The 14,887-nt window shown below is 33.0% G+C and overlaps 1 pseudogene; it reads left to right on the top strand.

Moving 5' to 3' along the window:
* The first annotated feature begins 2,304 nt into the window (after nucleotides 1–2,304).
* Nucleotides 2,305–5,584, top strand: LOC100250999 (putative disease resistance protein RGA4; annotated as a pseudogene).
* The last annotated feature ends 9,303 nt before the right edge of the window (nucleotides 5,585–14,887 follow it).

Below are 14,887 nucleotides of genomic sequence, written 5' to 3'. Positions count from 1 at the left end.
CATGGTGTCACACCAATCAAAACCACACTTTCACGTTACATTTTTCACATTCTTTATTATATTTTCCTACACACTTTACAATATATATATATATATATATATATATATATATATATATATATATATATATATATATATATATTTATAATTTTTTTGGTCCTTCAAATTCTTATTATGATTTCTCTACTATTTGTGACACTTTCAAAGCGTTAAAAATTACGTTATGGAAGCTCGGTTTTGCATGTGAATGCTGACATGCACGCCTCCCCTGTTCCCAACACCACAGTCAGCAAATTATTATAATAATTGCATCCACACACTAATCCACATTAATCGAAGGAAACAAATGCGTTTTGCCACTCCTAGGAGACGCTGGCCCCCTCCTCCCAACGTCTCTCCCATCCAACGGTTGGAAATGATCCCTGATATCGTTTTTTATTTGCTATTTCATGATCCAACAGTTAGATTTGGATCTGAATGTGATCCAACAGTCAAAATCATTTCGCTATTTTTTTGTCCATATTTTGCCTATAAATACTCCATACCAATTCCATTTCCTCTACACAATCCACTTGAAAGCTTTCTAAATCCCGTACTAAATTGCATCTTAATTTTTCTTATTTCTTTTAAAATTTTACAATTTTGAGGCTTGTGCCGAAGCTGCAGATCTATTCCAAATCAGACATCAGCAACAATTCCAGGTATGTTAGTGAACTAGTACTATTACAAATTATGATTATGGTTCAATTTAAGTATTAATTCTAATTGTTCAATTACTTCAATTTTAATATTATATTTATATCAAATTTAAATTCATTGTTTGTGTTTTATTATTATTATAATTTTAATTATAATAATTAATAATATTTTGTCTAAAATTAATTATAACAAAATTAGTTTAATTTTATAAATATATAAATAAATTAAATTTTTTCTTAAATATTGATATGATACTATGGACCAGTCCATTAAAGTTTTCTAGCAACTATTTCTAAAATTATTAAGCTCTTTCAAGAATTCAAACATAAATCTCACTTGATGTAAAAATCAGTTATTCAAAAATTTGAAAAATTATTCTTATATAGAGAAAAATTAAAAATGATAGTTATATAGAGAGAAAAAACTAGCATAATCATTCTTGATTAGTTTTATTATAAGAAAATAGATATTAATTGGTTTAGTATTTTAGTTCCAAATTATTTTTAAAAATTATTAGACTCGTTAAAAAATCTAACATATCAACTCACACTTGATTTGGAGTCATTTGCCTATAATTTTTTTTTAAATATAATTATATGGAGAAGAGGAATTGACAATCATTCTAGCCCAATTTGGGAATTATGATATTAATTCCCTTAATTTTTTAGTTTCAAACTATTTTTTAAAATGATTGAACATGTTAATAAATCCAAAGCATTAAAGTTGCTCAATTCCAAACTTGTATGCCTAGTGAGAAATTCCAAGACGCTTTAATTGGAACTAATAATCACATGGGTGTGTTATTATTTGTTTATGCATGTACTAACCCTTATCAAAATATGCATTATCCCATGCTCGCACATGCACTACTATAACCATTGAATGACTTATAGTTCCCTTAATAAGTTCACCAACTTTCTTGAGTTTTGTCGATAGGTTAAAAAACTTTAAAAAATCAAATGAAACATAATGCATTAGATTTATTAACTAATTTAATAACTTTTAAAAATAATTTAAAACTAAAAAAAATTGAATTAATTAATATTTAAATTGCTTAAATTGAAACTAGTCTAAAATAATTATGTTGCATGCATGGGAGTTCGCCCCTGTCCACCTAATCCGCAACCCCCTATATGACTAGCTTGCCTCCTATCCTCGTTCTCCTCAAATTTTCTATCTTTTATCATCATTAGAAGTTGATTTAGGTGTGTTTGACTCATCGAAATAAGAATGAAATTAAAGTCCTCATTATTTCATAACAATAATTTTTTCATTTAAAACACATTATTTTAATTGCTTCCATGTGAATTCCAGTTGTTTTTTACTTGTTTATTCTCTCCCTTATATTGCTCTCATTTCACATGTTCAATTTTATACTTTCTTGGCCACCTACATTTTGGTTTCTTTCAAATATGTAACACCATTGATCTTATGTTATGCATATTATAGTATATAACATATTGGGTCCACAACATGGGACTTCTATTGTCCTCTCACTAGCTATGTATCACTACTTTTCAAGTATTCTCTCTTACAATCCTCCCCACTTCTCATTTTCTAAACCATTACTTTCTTGGTCTTCTGCAGTTTCAGCTCTTCAAAAAAATGGCTGAACAAATCCCGTTCAATATTATAGCTAACATCTTAGCCAAGTTAGGTTCCTCGGCCATTCAAGAAATTAGATCCATTTATGGTGTTCCAAAGGAGCTCAGAAAGCTGGAGGAGAAACTGGACACCATCAAAGCTGTATTTCTTGATGCTGAGGAGAAGCAGGAGGAAAGCCATGCGGTAAAAGCTTGGGTGAGGAGGCTCAAAGACTTTGTGTATGATGCTGATGACATGTTGGATGACTTTGCAACCCATCAGCTGCAACGAGGAGTAGCAAGGAAGGTCAGTGACTTCTTCTCATCTTCGTTCTAAGATGAGCAATAAAGTCAAGGATATCACAGAACGGGTAGATGATATTGCAAAAGAAATCCCTCTGCTGAATCTTATTCAACGGGACATAACTCATAGGGGAATGGAGAGTAGTAGGAGAGACACTCACTCACATGTATTAACATTTGAAATAGTAGGAAGAGATGAAGACAAAGAGGAGATTGTAAAGTTGTTGTTGTCGTCTGATAATCAAGAAATTTTTCCATGGTTGCCATTGTTGGCATTGGAGGGTTGGGTAAGACCACCCTTGCTCAATTGGTTTATAACAATGAGAGAGTAGTACAATATTTTGAACCTAGAATATGGGTTTGTGTTTCTAATAATTTTGATGTAAAGTCATTGGTTAAGAAATCTTAAAAGAAGTACGCAAGGAAGATGTAGATTGGAGTTGAATGGTCTAAAAAATCTCCTCCATGAAAAATTAAGTCAAAAGAGATGCTTGCTAGTACTAGACGATGTTTGGAATGAAAGCTTTGACAAATGGGATCAATTGAGAATTTTGTTGATGGTTGTTGGAAAGGAGAGTAAAATTGAAGTGACAACTCGAAATTATAAGGTTGCGTCAATCATGGGAATTGATTCTCCATTTGTTTTGAAATGTTTGAAAGAAACTCAATCTTGGGATTTATTTTCAAAAATAGCATTTAGGGAAGGACAAGAAAAAGTTCATCCAAACCTTGTAGAAATTTTAAAAGAAATTGTAAACAAGTGTAATGGAGTTCCGCTTGTCATCAAAACATTAGGAACAATATTGTACTTGAAAACCGAAGAAAGTCAATGGTTGTCCATAAAAAATACTGAAAAATTATTGTCACTTGGAATTGGAAATGATAATATTTTATCAGTATTAAAGCTAAGCTATGATAATCTACCAATACATTTGAAACAATGTTTTACTTTTTGTGCATCATTTCCAAAAGACTATGAAATTGAGAAAAAATTGTTGGTAGAGTTATGGATAGCGCAAGGCTATATTTTAGATGAGGATGTAGGGGATGAATATTTTGAGGGATTATTGTCAAGATTATTGTTGGAAGAGTTTGAAAAGGATGCTTATAATAATTTATTAAGTTGTAAAATGTATGATCTTATCCATGATCTTGCACAATCAGTTATAGGATCTGAGGTCCTTACTTTAAATGATGATGTGAAGGAGATCTCAAAAGAAGTTCTTCATGTTTCATTATCTGGACCAAATCTCAAGTTGACAGCTTTGAAGGTGAAACACATAAGGACCCTTTTAAGTATTAAAAGATCTAATCAATATGATAGTAAAGAGAATGTAATTTTTAATTCAACCTTTTCAAGTTCAAGTTTTAAGGGTTTACGTGTGTTGGGCCTAAATCATTTCTATTTAAATTCAATACCAAAGTGTCTAGACCAATTGACTCATCTAAGATATCTCGATCTCTCCAAAAATAAATTTGAGATACTCCCAAATAGTATTACAAAGTTAAAAAATTTGCAAATATTACAGCTTGCTCAATGCTTTAAATTAAAAGAATTTCCCAAAGATATAAGAGAATCGATCAATCTTAGGCACTTAGAGAATAATGGGTGTTGTGGTGTGACTCATATGCCATGTGGAATAGGAGAGTTGACTTTGCTTCAAACCCTACGGGTATTCATTGTTGGAAATAGGGGAGGGGGATTCAGGGATGATCATGAAATTGGTAGATTGAGTGAATTGAAAGGGCTTAACAATCTCAAAGGAGAACTAAGGATTGAAAATCTCCAAAATGTGAGGGATGTCGTGGTAGAATCCAGGAAAGCAAATTTAAAGGAGAAAAAATATGTTCAATCTTTAAGATTAGAGTGGTGGTACCGAGGAGCCCAATCGAGTGAAGATTCCGAATCACCGATGGAAGGCCTGCAACCACATCCAAACCTAAAAGGTTATGGTGGAATGAGGTTTCCTAGTTGGATGATGAATGGTGGGTTGAGTACCATGCTACCTAACCTCATCACAATTAATTTGGAAGGATGTTCAAGATGCCACACTCTGCCATGCTTCGTTTGACTTCCGCACCTCAAGTCTCTACAGCTTGATTATTTAGAAAATGTGGAGTGCATGGAGGAGTGTTCATCAAAAGGGCCATTCTTCCCATCTCTTGAAAACCTCAATGTCAATCAAATGCCAAAGTTAAAGGAGTTGTGGAAGAGGGACTTACCTCCAACACACCCACCTTTTTCATTTCCTTGTCTTTCGCGATTACAGATCACGTATTGCCATGACTTGGCATCTTTGGAACTGCCTCCATCTTCTCTTCTTTCTACAATAGAAATCACTTCTTGCCCTCAGTTGACATCCTTACTACTGCCACCATTTCCTCTTCTTTCACAATTAGGTATCGAATATTGTGGTGACTTGGCATTCTTGGAACTACATTCATCTCCTCTTCTTTCTGGGTTAGAGATCCGACAATGCTGCAAGCTGGCACCCTTACTACTGCATTCATCTCCTCTTCTTACACATTTAGAGATCAACTTTTGTGATGAGTTGACATCCATGGAATTGTGTTCATCTCCTCTTCTTTCTAAGTTAAAGATCAACGGTTGGGCCAAGTTGACATCCTTGCAAGTGTCTTCATTACCTTCTCTTAAGACTCTATACCGGCATAACGAGAGAACTGAGGTATTACGGCAGTTAGTTCTTGTCTCACAATCTTCGTTGGAGATGCTATGTATGAACAACATGGCTGATATGACATCTCTCCCAGATGAGCTGCTTCAACATGTTTCAACTCTTCAATGTCTCACAATTGAACACTGTTGTCATTTGGCAGCATTACCACACTGGATAGGCTGCCTCACCTCACTTACACAACTTAATATATATTATTGTAAGCACCTAACAGAAAAATGTCGAGAGGAAATAGGTGAAGACTGGCCCAAGATTGCTCATATCCCACATATTCGTGTCGAAGATCATGAAGCATTTTCATGATCACTCAACTTAGGGATACAGAATGTCATTTTCACCCAACTTTCTTCTCAATTTTATTATCTTACATGCAAAATGCTGCGTTTTCATTTATATTTGAACCTCATATGTTTGTTAAAATGTTTAGATCTGCAAGTTTGATTTCCATTTTCAAACCATTGTCACAAATTTCACCTTCCTTAAAGAAGCTTATGATTGGCTTAATGCCCAAAGGGATGCTAGAAGGACACAAGTCTTGGATCGCCCTAAAGATTTCACATGACCCATAAATTCATATTCTATTAGATGACTAACGCAGAACGGGCTTTTGCTCTGTTTTCAATTCAAATCTGCTGGTGGACATAAATTTCAGGCAATCCTTCTCCAAGTAGGGATGGCTGCTGCATCGTAAATTTTACTATTGATATATTGAGGGTGTTGTACTCATTTATAATTTTGTTTATTACTGGATCAAGTAAAGGAAAAAAAATTCAATAGTACTACTTGTCTTGTCTCTACTCTCTCTGTATGTATTAGGATAAACGAAACAGAAGTTATTGGTCTGCTTTATACTATTTTCTTCAACATCAACTATAACCAAGTGGAGTTAGAAAAGAGAGAAACAATAGTCCATTGATATTACCATTAGTCATATTATAATTTAGTTTGAACTTTGTTGGTTTGCAAATCGAATCTTTAAAGATATCAATTACTAATGATATGCATTTTCATGGTTAAAATTAACTATCATGATATACATCTCCACCAGTGGATTCAATGTCATTTAACTTTGATACCTTGAATAATGTTGGAGACAACTTCTTTTGTTAGATAATGGGGATGAGGTTCACATGCAAATTGCAAGGACTTAGGAGCTTGAATTGGTGTCTTAATCATTGGGACATCAAAATGTTAGTTACCATTCTAGAAATTCTTAAAACACTATTCTTGTTTAGCAACTTTATTAGACTGGATAAACAACCAAAGATCTCTTAATGAGCTTCAAAATGTTGTATGCCCTGAATTTGAATCATCGCCAGAAGGGGATGTGCCCCTCAGTTCTTCAATGTTTCCAGAATTGAAATTGAATTTGAGCTTCAAAGGTAATGGATGATTGACTCATAAAATATTTATGTTCTTTGATTCAAGCATATCATCCATAATATATTTCAGTTTTGCAATCCAATGTTTCTTCTTACTTTTAATAGCTTCAATTTTTATTATTTACTGCCAAATTGTTTCATAAAATAATAAGTTTGAAAAAGTCACGAAGTTTTAAAGGTTTGCATTTTTAAATCGATGTACAATAAAAAAAGTCATTAAATTGACACAATTTTACTTCCACCATACTCTCAAATCTATGATCTCTTTAGTTTGTGTCTCGTCCATGATATGTATTCATTATCCAATTTGCAATTTCTCTCATTTTTGATCATTTGGTCATTTATCATTTTTTCAATCAATATATTAAAAACTTTGTACTTTGTTTTAGTTCCAGTCTATTGATACTCATATGCTAAAGAATAGGAAGTTCAGTGAGGAACTAAAGTTGATTGCAGTTCACATTGACCTCCTGTTCATGGAAGTCCAAAATATCTCCTAGAGGTGGGATTGTTCCCAGTTTATGTGTCCAACCACCATCATGCATTGGTCCACAATCAAGCATCTACTTTGTTATTTGGTTGGTAAACTTCATCATGGTCTCTTATTGCATAAGAATTTTCCACTCCGTCTTCATGCCTTTTCCAATATTGACTAGGTAGTTAACCCCAATGATAGATGTGAGTGTTTAGCTAGGTTGGAAATTCCAAACAAAATTCCTAAATGTTCCCTAACTCGGTTTTCCAATTCCTTTTCGGACTACTTGACTTTTGAAGATTAAAACTTTGCTAAGAGGCTAAGGTATGTAGTTGAGTGTATGGTGATTGAATATGAATCAACCCTGTTTTTCATCTTTAAAAGAGTTAAGAAAGTTGGGAGAAATATTTTTTAGTGAAAGGCTTTTGTTCCCTTGTTTCTAGATTGATCCAAGTGTAGGGCAGATTGATCCAACTAACCTATTTTTAAGATCATTTTTCAACCCTTGTATTAAGGGTTTCATTCTCATTTAAAATCAAATTTCTCCCATTTCTAAAAGTGGTGACTGCAGCAGCCGTGAGAGAGTTTTTCTTTCCTCACCATTTTAAGGGTCTTTGCCTACTAATAAAATGCATCCAAGTTTTACAAGAATTTTTTTTTAATAGATTTTCGAAAAATGAGCATGGGTTGATTCTAAAACATTCATCTCTTATTCTCTTGGTTTTGTGTAAAAAAAAACTCATTTTTCTTCTTGTGTGAATTCAAGAAAAGGTTGAGATCAAGTTTGGTGCAAACTCCAAGTGTGCTCTAGAAGAAAAAGGTAAGAAGCTAAAAGTGAAGGTACTAGTCAAGTGGTTCAAGAAGGATTGGTTGACTTGAGTTAGGTAAAACCTTGTATTCAGTTTTTATTCTTCGTAGTAGATTTTTTTATCAATAGTAGACTCGTGGTTTTTTATCTTTTCGGAGGTTTTCCACATTAAAATCTGGTGTCAAATGTCTCTTTCTCTCATTCCACTCTTTGTTTTATTTTCAATTTTTGATATCATTGGATACTTGAGCATTTGCATGTGAATTGCATTTATAAATTGTTGAGAGAGTGTTGGTGCATACATACATACTTGGAAGAGAAGTTTATTGATATTGAGAAATTCTAAGGTTAGGTAATCTTTGTTGGAAAATTTTTTTTATAGTTCAACAACACCTATTCACTCCCATTTTAGGTATAGTCCATTATTGAGATTCACCTTTCAATTGGTATCAGAGTAGGTTTTTAAAGTAAAAATCATTTTCAATCCTTGAATTTCAATTATGGAGCCTCATCAAGAGGGATCTTTCATTAGGAGACCACCATTCTTAACCAACGAAAATTATTCTCATTAGAAAGTGAAAATGCAATATTTTTTCAAAATGCAAATTGAAAAAGTTTGGAATGTCGTTGAATTTGGTTAGTTTGCACCTAAGATGTTGAATAAAGAAGGTAGACCAACAAATGTTATTAAGCCTAAGTTGGAATGGGATAGAGGTGGCAATGAAGCTAGTGAGAACAATGCTAGAGTCATATATTCCATCTTTAATGCTATTAGCACAAATGAATTCTATAGGATAGCTACATGTACTTCGGCTAAGGAGGCTTGGGATATCCTCTAAGTGACTCATGAAGGAACTAATGTTGTGAAAGTGTCCAAACTTCAAATGTTGACCGCTAGGTTTGAGACAATTAGGATGGAAGATCATGAGAAATTTGGAGAGTTTCATGCAAAGCTAATGGACATTATGAATTCTAGCTTTAATCTAGGTGAGCCCATCCCTAACTCGAAAGTGGTTAGAAAAATTCTAAGATCTCTTCCTGAGAGATTTAGCGCAAAAGTCACTACCATTGAAGAGTCTAAGGATGTGGATTCCTTGAAAGTAGATGAACTTGTAGGCTCACTCCAAACCTTTGAAATAACTCTTGAATCCCCTAGGAAATCAAAGTCATTGCCTCAAATGCCATTAAAGATGAGTCCTTAGGTTCTGAAAGTGAGGGTGATAAGAAAATGTCAAATAGAGAAGTTGCTAGATTTGCTAGAAAATTCAAAAAATACATGAAGTTCAGGAAATATAAGAAAAAGTCCAAGGAAGATGCTTAAAAATGGAACAATTCAATGGAAAAATCAAATGTAAAAGACAAAAAGAAAGACAAGAATATAAAAAAGGACCTTGAGGTTGAGTGCTTCAAGTGTGGGGAAAATGGGCATTATGCCACCGAATGTCCCTCAAAGAAAAAAAGAAAAAAAGTCATGCAAGTCACTTGGAGTGACACGGAATCATGTCAATCAAGTGAAAAAGAATCTAATGCAAGTGAGGAATGCACTAATTTCACAGCTTTTATGGCAAGTGTCATTAAAGAACCACTCAAGAAAGAGGTTCTTGGTGAGTCTTGTGAGGTAAGTGACTCTGATGGTGATGAGATAAGTTTTGACTATGCATATGAGACTTTGTATAAGGAGTGCTTAAGTCTCAAACAGGAACAAGTTGAGTGGAAGGCTTCTAAAAGGAGTTTAATCAATGAGGTTAAAATTCTAAAGAAAATGTGAACACTTTGAGGGAACACTTTGACATAAAGAAAATGTGTGATGAATTGAAGAATGAAAATCAAGTGTGTAAGAATGAGTTGAGTCTTAGGAAAGAAGAGTCACATCCTAACTCTAAAGGACTTAGTGATTTGATCAATTCGCAGATGAAATCATTTGATAAAAAAGGTTTAGGTTTTGTTGATGAAACTACCACTCCAAGTAGTGATAAAACAATTTTTGTCAAGCCTTGTGAAGGAGTGTTCCCTAAGAAAACCCTCTCTAAACTGAAACTTCATTGCATTAAAATGGGACACACCGTTGATAGATGTTGTGCTAAGATGTTTAAGAGTTTACAAAGAAAGTTGACCAACCTAATGAATGAATCATTCACTTTAAGAAATAGGTTGTTACAAGGAGGAAAAAGAGTGTTAAAGAGGGATTCAAATGTCCCTCATCATAGTGGTTTCCAATGAGGCACTTCCAATGGAATGACCAAAGTCACAAGTGTTAAACAAATATGAGTGAAAAAAAGTGAACTTAATTGCCTTGTTGTTCACATTGCACTTAGGGCTATTGAGTCACACTCGTAGTACTTTGATAGTGGTTGTTCATGTCATATGATAGGTAATAGATCATTCTTAACTAATTTCATTGAATTTGATGGAGGAAATGTGACTTTTGGTGATGGTAATATTGCTAGTGTGAAAGGGAAAGACACAATTTGTGCTCCCGACATCCCTAACCTTGAAGAGGTCCTATATGTGGAAGGATTGAAAGCTACCTCGATTAGCATTAGTCAAATATGTGACAAGAAGTTCAATGTTCACAAAATTTATATGAAGTGCTTGATTTGAATGGAAATTATGTGATGATTGGATTAGGAACTTCAGATAATTGTTATGTTGTTTGTCAAAATCCTTCAACTTCTTCTTCTTCTTCCCTTATGTGTGTTATTTCAAAATTTGAATCAATTGATTTGTGGCACCATAGGTTGGGTCATTTAAACTACCATGACTTGATGAAGGTTGCTAATAATGAAGTCATCAAAGGGATTCCTAGGCTTGGAAAACCTTCTAATCCTATTTGTGGTACTTGTCAAAAGGGAAAACAAAATAGGAGTACACATAAGAGAGTGGATAAAATTTTGACCTCTAAACCTTTAGAACTCTTACACATGGACCTCATGAAACCAATAAGAACTAAGAGTTTAGGAGGCAAGAAATACATTTTGGTGATGGTTGATGATTATTCTAGGTAGGCATGGGTTGCATTCCTAAGAAATAAAAGTGAAGCATTTATAAATTTCAAGAACATTGGTTTGAAAATTCAAAATGAAAAAGGGTATCCCATTGAAAAAGTTAGGAGTGATAGGAGAAGAGAATTTGATAATTTTGATTTTCTAGAATTTTGTCATTCTTTAGGAATCAAACATAAGTTTTCCACTTCTATAACACCTAAAAAAAAGGGTAGTTGAGATAAAGAATTATGTCCTTCAAGAAATGGCCCGAACAATGCTAAATCAGCATGAACTTCCTGCACATTTTTGGGTTGAAGCCATCAACTTAGTTTGTTATACTTCCAATAGAGTTCACTTACGTTCTCACATTAAGAAGACTTGTTATGAGCTATAGAAAGGAAAGAAACCTAGTGTGAAGTACTTTAGGGTGTTTGGAAGTAGATGTTATGTCTTGAAAGATCATGAAAATCTTGGTGAGTTTCTGAGTCTAAGAGTGATGAAGGGATATTCCACCAAAAGTTGGGCATATAGAGCATACATTTTGAGTTCAAATTTGTTGTAATATGCGGTTCATATTGAGTGAAAGATATATATATATATATATATATATATATATATATATATATATATATATATATATATATATTTAATGGGCAAATTTTGGAGTGAAGTGATGACATTTTCTATTCAAGCTTGTATTTTTATTGTTGAGGGTGAACGATAGGTTGGGGGGTATATGAGGGCAACGCCCTCCCACAATACGATTTAGGGGTATTTTTGGATTTTTTTTGTTATTTGAGGGTTAGTAAAATACCCTTTTATGTAACCCTAATTAGAGATATAGTGAAAGTCTTCTTCCTTGTTCCTGTAGACGTAAGCAATCTACCGAACCACGATAAATCTGTGTTTTTCTTTTCGTTTTCTCTAATTTTCACCATAAATCGCTCCACGAAAATCAACAAAAATGTATGGTGGAATCAATCAATGTGATTGTGGATGATCTAGGATCAAGGTCAAGAAAGTGTGATGAGGATAGAATTGATGTGTCAAAAGAGATTGAATTGATTAAAGAAAAATCTGAAGATGAAAAGTTAAGGAAGAAAATAGAGAAGAGCAAGGAAAGAAATGAAATAGGGAGAGAATTGAGCCATCAAAGAAAAATAAGTCAAAGGTACCTAAAAACCATCCATTGAGCAATATGATTGGGAACTATGAGGATAACATGGTAACAAGGAGACAAGCCAAGCTAAATGAGATAAGTTATGTTTGCTATACCTCCCAAATTGAACCAAAAAATGTTGAAGAAGCCTTGAATGATGAAGCTTGGGTAGAGGCTCTTCATGAAGAGCTAAATCAATTTTCTAGAAATGAAGTTTGGTTCTTAGTGCCTAGACCAAAGGATGTGAATGTCATTGGAACAAAATGGATTTTAAAAAATAAGATGGATGAAAATGGAGTGATTGTGAGAAATAAAGCTAGGTTGGTTGCTCAAGGGTTTAAGCAAATTGAGGGAATTTATTTTGATGAAACCTTTGCTCCAATTGCAAAACTTGAATCCATTTGAATACTCTTCGTTGTAGCTTGCACATGGAAATTTAAATTGTTTCAAAAGGATGTCAAGAGTGTCTTTCTTAGTGGGATTCTCAATGAAAAAATGTATGTGGAACAACCTAAATGGTTTCAAGACTCTAGGTATCCTAATCATGTTTATAGACTTAGAAAAACCCTCTATGGTTTAAAGTAAACTCCTAGAGCTTGGCATGAAATACTCACATCCTATCTTCTTATGAAAGGATTCATGAGAGGGGGAGCAGATCGAACATTGTTTATTAGGAGAAATGATGAAGTGTTCTTGGTAGCACAAATCTATGTGGATGACATAGTGTTTGGCTCTATCTCCAATGAGTGGGCTTTAGATTTTTCCAAAAATATGAAAAGTGAGTTTGAAATAAGCATGGTAGGGGAATTGACTTACTTTCTTGGTTTCCAAGTGAAACAACTCAAGGATGGGATTTTCTTATCCCAATCCAAGTATGTAAGAGAACTTGTCAAAAAGTTTGGGCTTGAGTCAACCAAACATTTTAGGACACCAATGCCTATCAACCTAAAGCTAAGTAAAGATGAATCCAAAAAAAGGATACAAAAAACATTATATATGAGCATGATTGGTAGCCTTATATACCTCACTTCTAGTAGACCGGACATAGCTTTTAGTGTTGGAGTGTGTGCTAGGTATCAAGCATATCCTAAGGAATCTCATCTCATAGCTCTTAAGCTCATCATTAGGTACATTGCTGGTACTTTAAAGCTAGGCCTTTGGTATCTATTTGACACTCATTCTTATGCTGATGCTGATTGGACTGGAAATGTGGATGATAGGAAAAGCACTTCAAGTGATTGTTTTTATATAAGAAATTGTTTGGTTGCTTGGATGAGTAAGAAACAAATCTTCGTTTCACTCTCGACAACTAAAGTTGAATACATTGTCGTCAGAAGTTGTTGCTCTCAGCTTCTATAGATCAAGCAAATGTTTAAAAATTATGGAATTGATCAAAGAACCATGGTTGTGTTTTATAGTGCCATCAACATCTCCAAGAACCCCGTTATTCACTCTAGAACAAAACACATTGACATTAGACATCACTTCATTCGTGACTTAGTTGAAGACAAAGTTGTATCCTTGGAATATGTTCCAATAGAGGGTCAAATTGTTGATATTCTCACTAAACCTTTGGATGTGTCTAGGTTTGAATCACTTAGAAGATCCATAGGTTTATGCACACTTCGTTGACATCCTCTAAAACTTGTCTAGGACATCTTGTTGCATATTTTTGAGTCATGGTTGTCTTCCTAAGTTCCTAAATGTCATCAAGTTGAAGTTCTTTTTGTCTTGGTTCAATTTTTCTCTATTTTTCATCATTAAACGGCGGTATATGAACGATGGAGCTTTTGAGATTGGAAATCAGATTTGAAAAGCCGGATTCTTAAGAATTAAACTTTAACGATTAGAATAAGTAAATAAATAGGGAATGATAATGCTAATTAAAGGAAATAACATTTTAAATAGATAAAAAAAATGAATAATGGAATTTTGAAAATTAAGTTTGAAAGTCGGATCTTTGAATAATTGAACTTTAATTATTGGAAGTTTTAGAAGAAAGAAATAAGTAAACATGGAATTTATAATAATGATAACAAAAATGATATTTAAATGAATAAAAGCGAATGAGGAGTTTTTTAGTCTAAAGATTAAATTTGGAAATCTGGTTTTGAAGAATTGAGTGTTAATGATTGAAATAAATAAATAAATAAATATGGAGTAATGATGCTAATTAACAAAATAATGTTTAAACGAATAATAAATAAATAAATAAAATGAGTAGTGGAGTCTTTTTAATTGAAAATTAAATTAGGGCGTTGGATTTTTGAAGGATTAGGCTTTGAATAAATGGATAAGTATATGATTAATAATTCTAATTGATGAGAATGAGATTTGAACGGATTATTGAAATATTAGATTAAGACATAGGATTTTTGAAGGATTGGGCTTTAAATAACTAGATAAATATGTTATAATAATTATAACGGATGAAAATGAGATTTGAACTGATTATTGAAGATTAGATTAAGACATAGGACTTTTGAAAGGGTTAGACTTTAAATAACTAGATAAATATGGGATAATAACTCTAATTGATAAAAATAAGGTTTAAACGAATTGTGGATTTTTTAGAATTGAAAAATTAAATTAAAATATGGAATGTTTGAAGGATTAGACTTTAAATAACTAGATAAATATGAGATTATAATTCTAATTAATGAAAATAAGATTTAAACCAATTATAGAAAAATTAGATTAAGATATGGGATTTTTGAAAGGGGTAGACTTTAAATAACAGATAATTATATGATAACAATTCTGATTGATGAAAATGAGACTTGAACGGATTATGGAAA

Source organism: Vitis vinifera, chromosome 19, assembly GCF_030704535.1.
Source record: "Vitis vinifera cultivar Pinot Noir 40024 chromosome 19, ASM3070453v1".
NCBI lineage: Eukaryota > Viridiplantae > Streptophyta > Magnoliopsida > Vitales > Vitaceae > Vitis > Vitis vinifera.
Note: the sequence above shows the minus strand (reverse complement) of the source record. Positions and strands in the feature narration are given on the sequence as shown.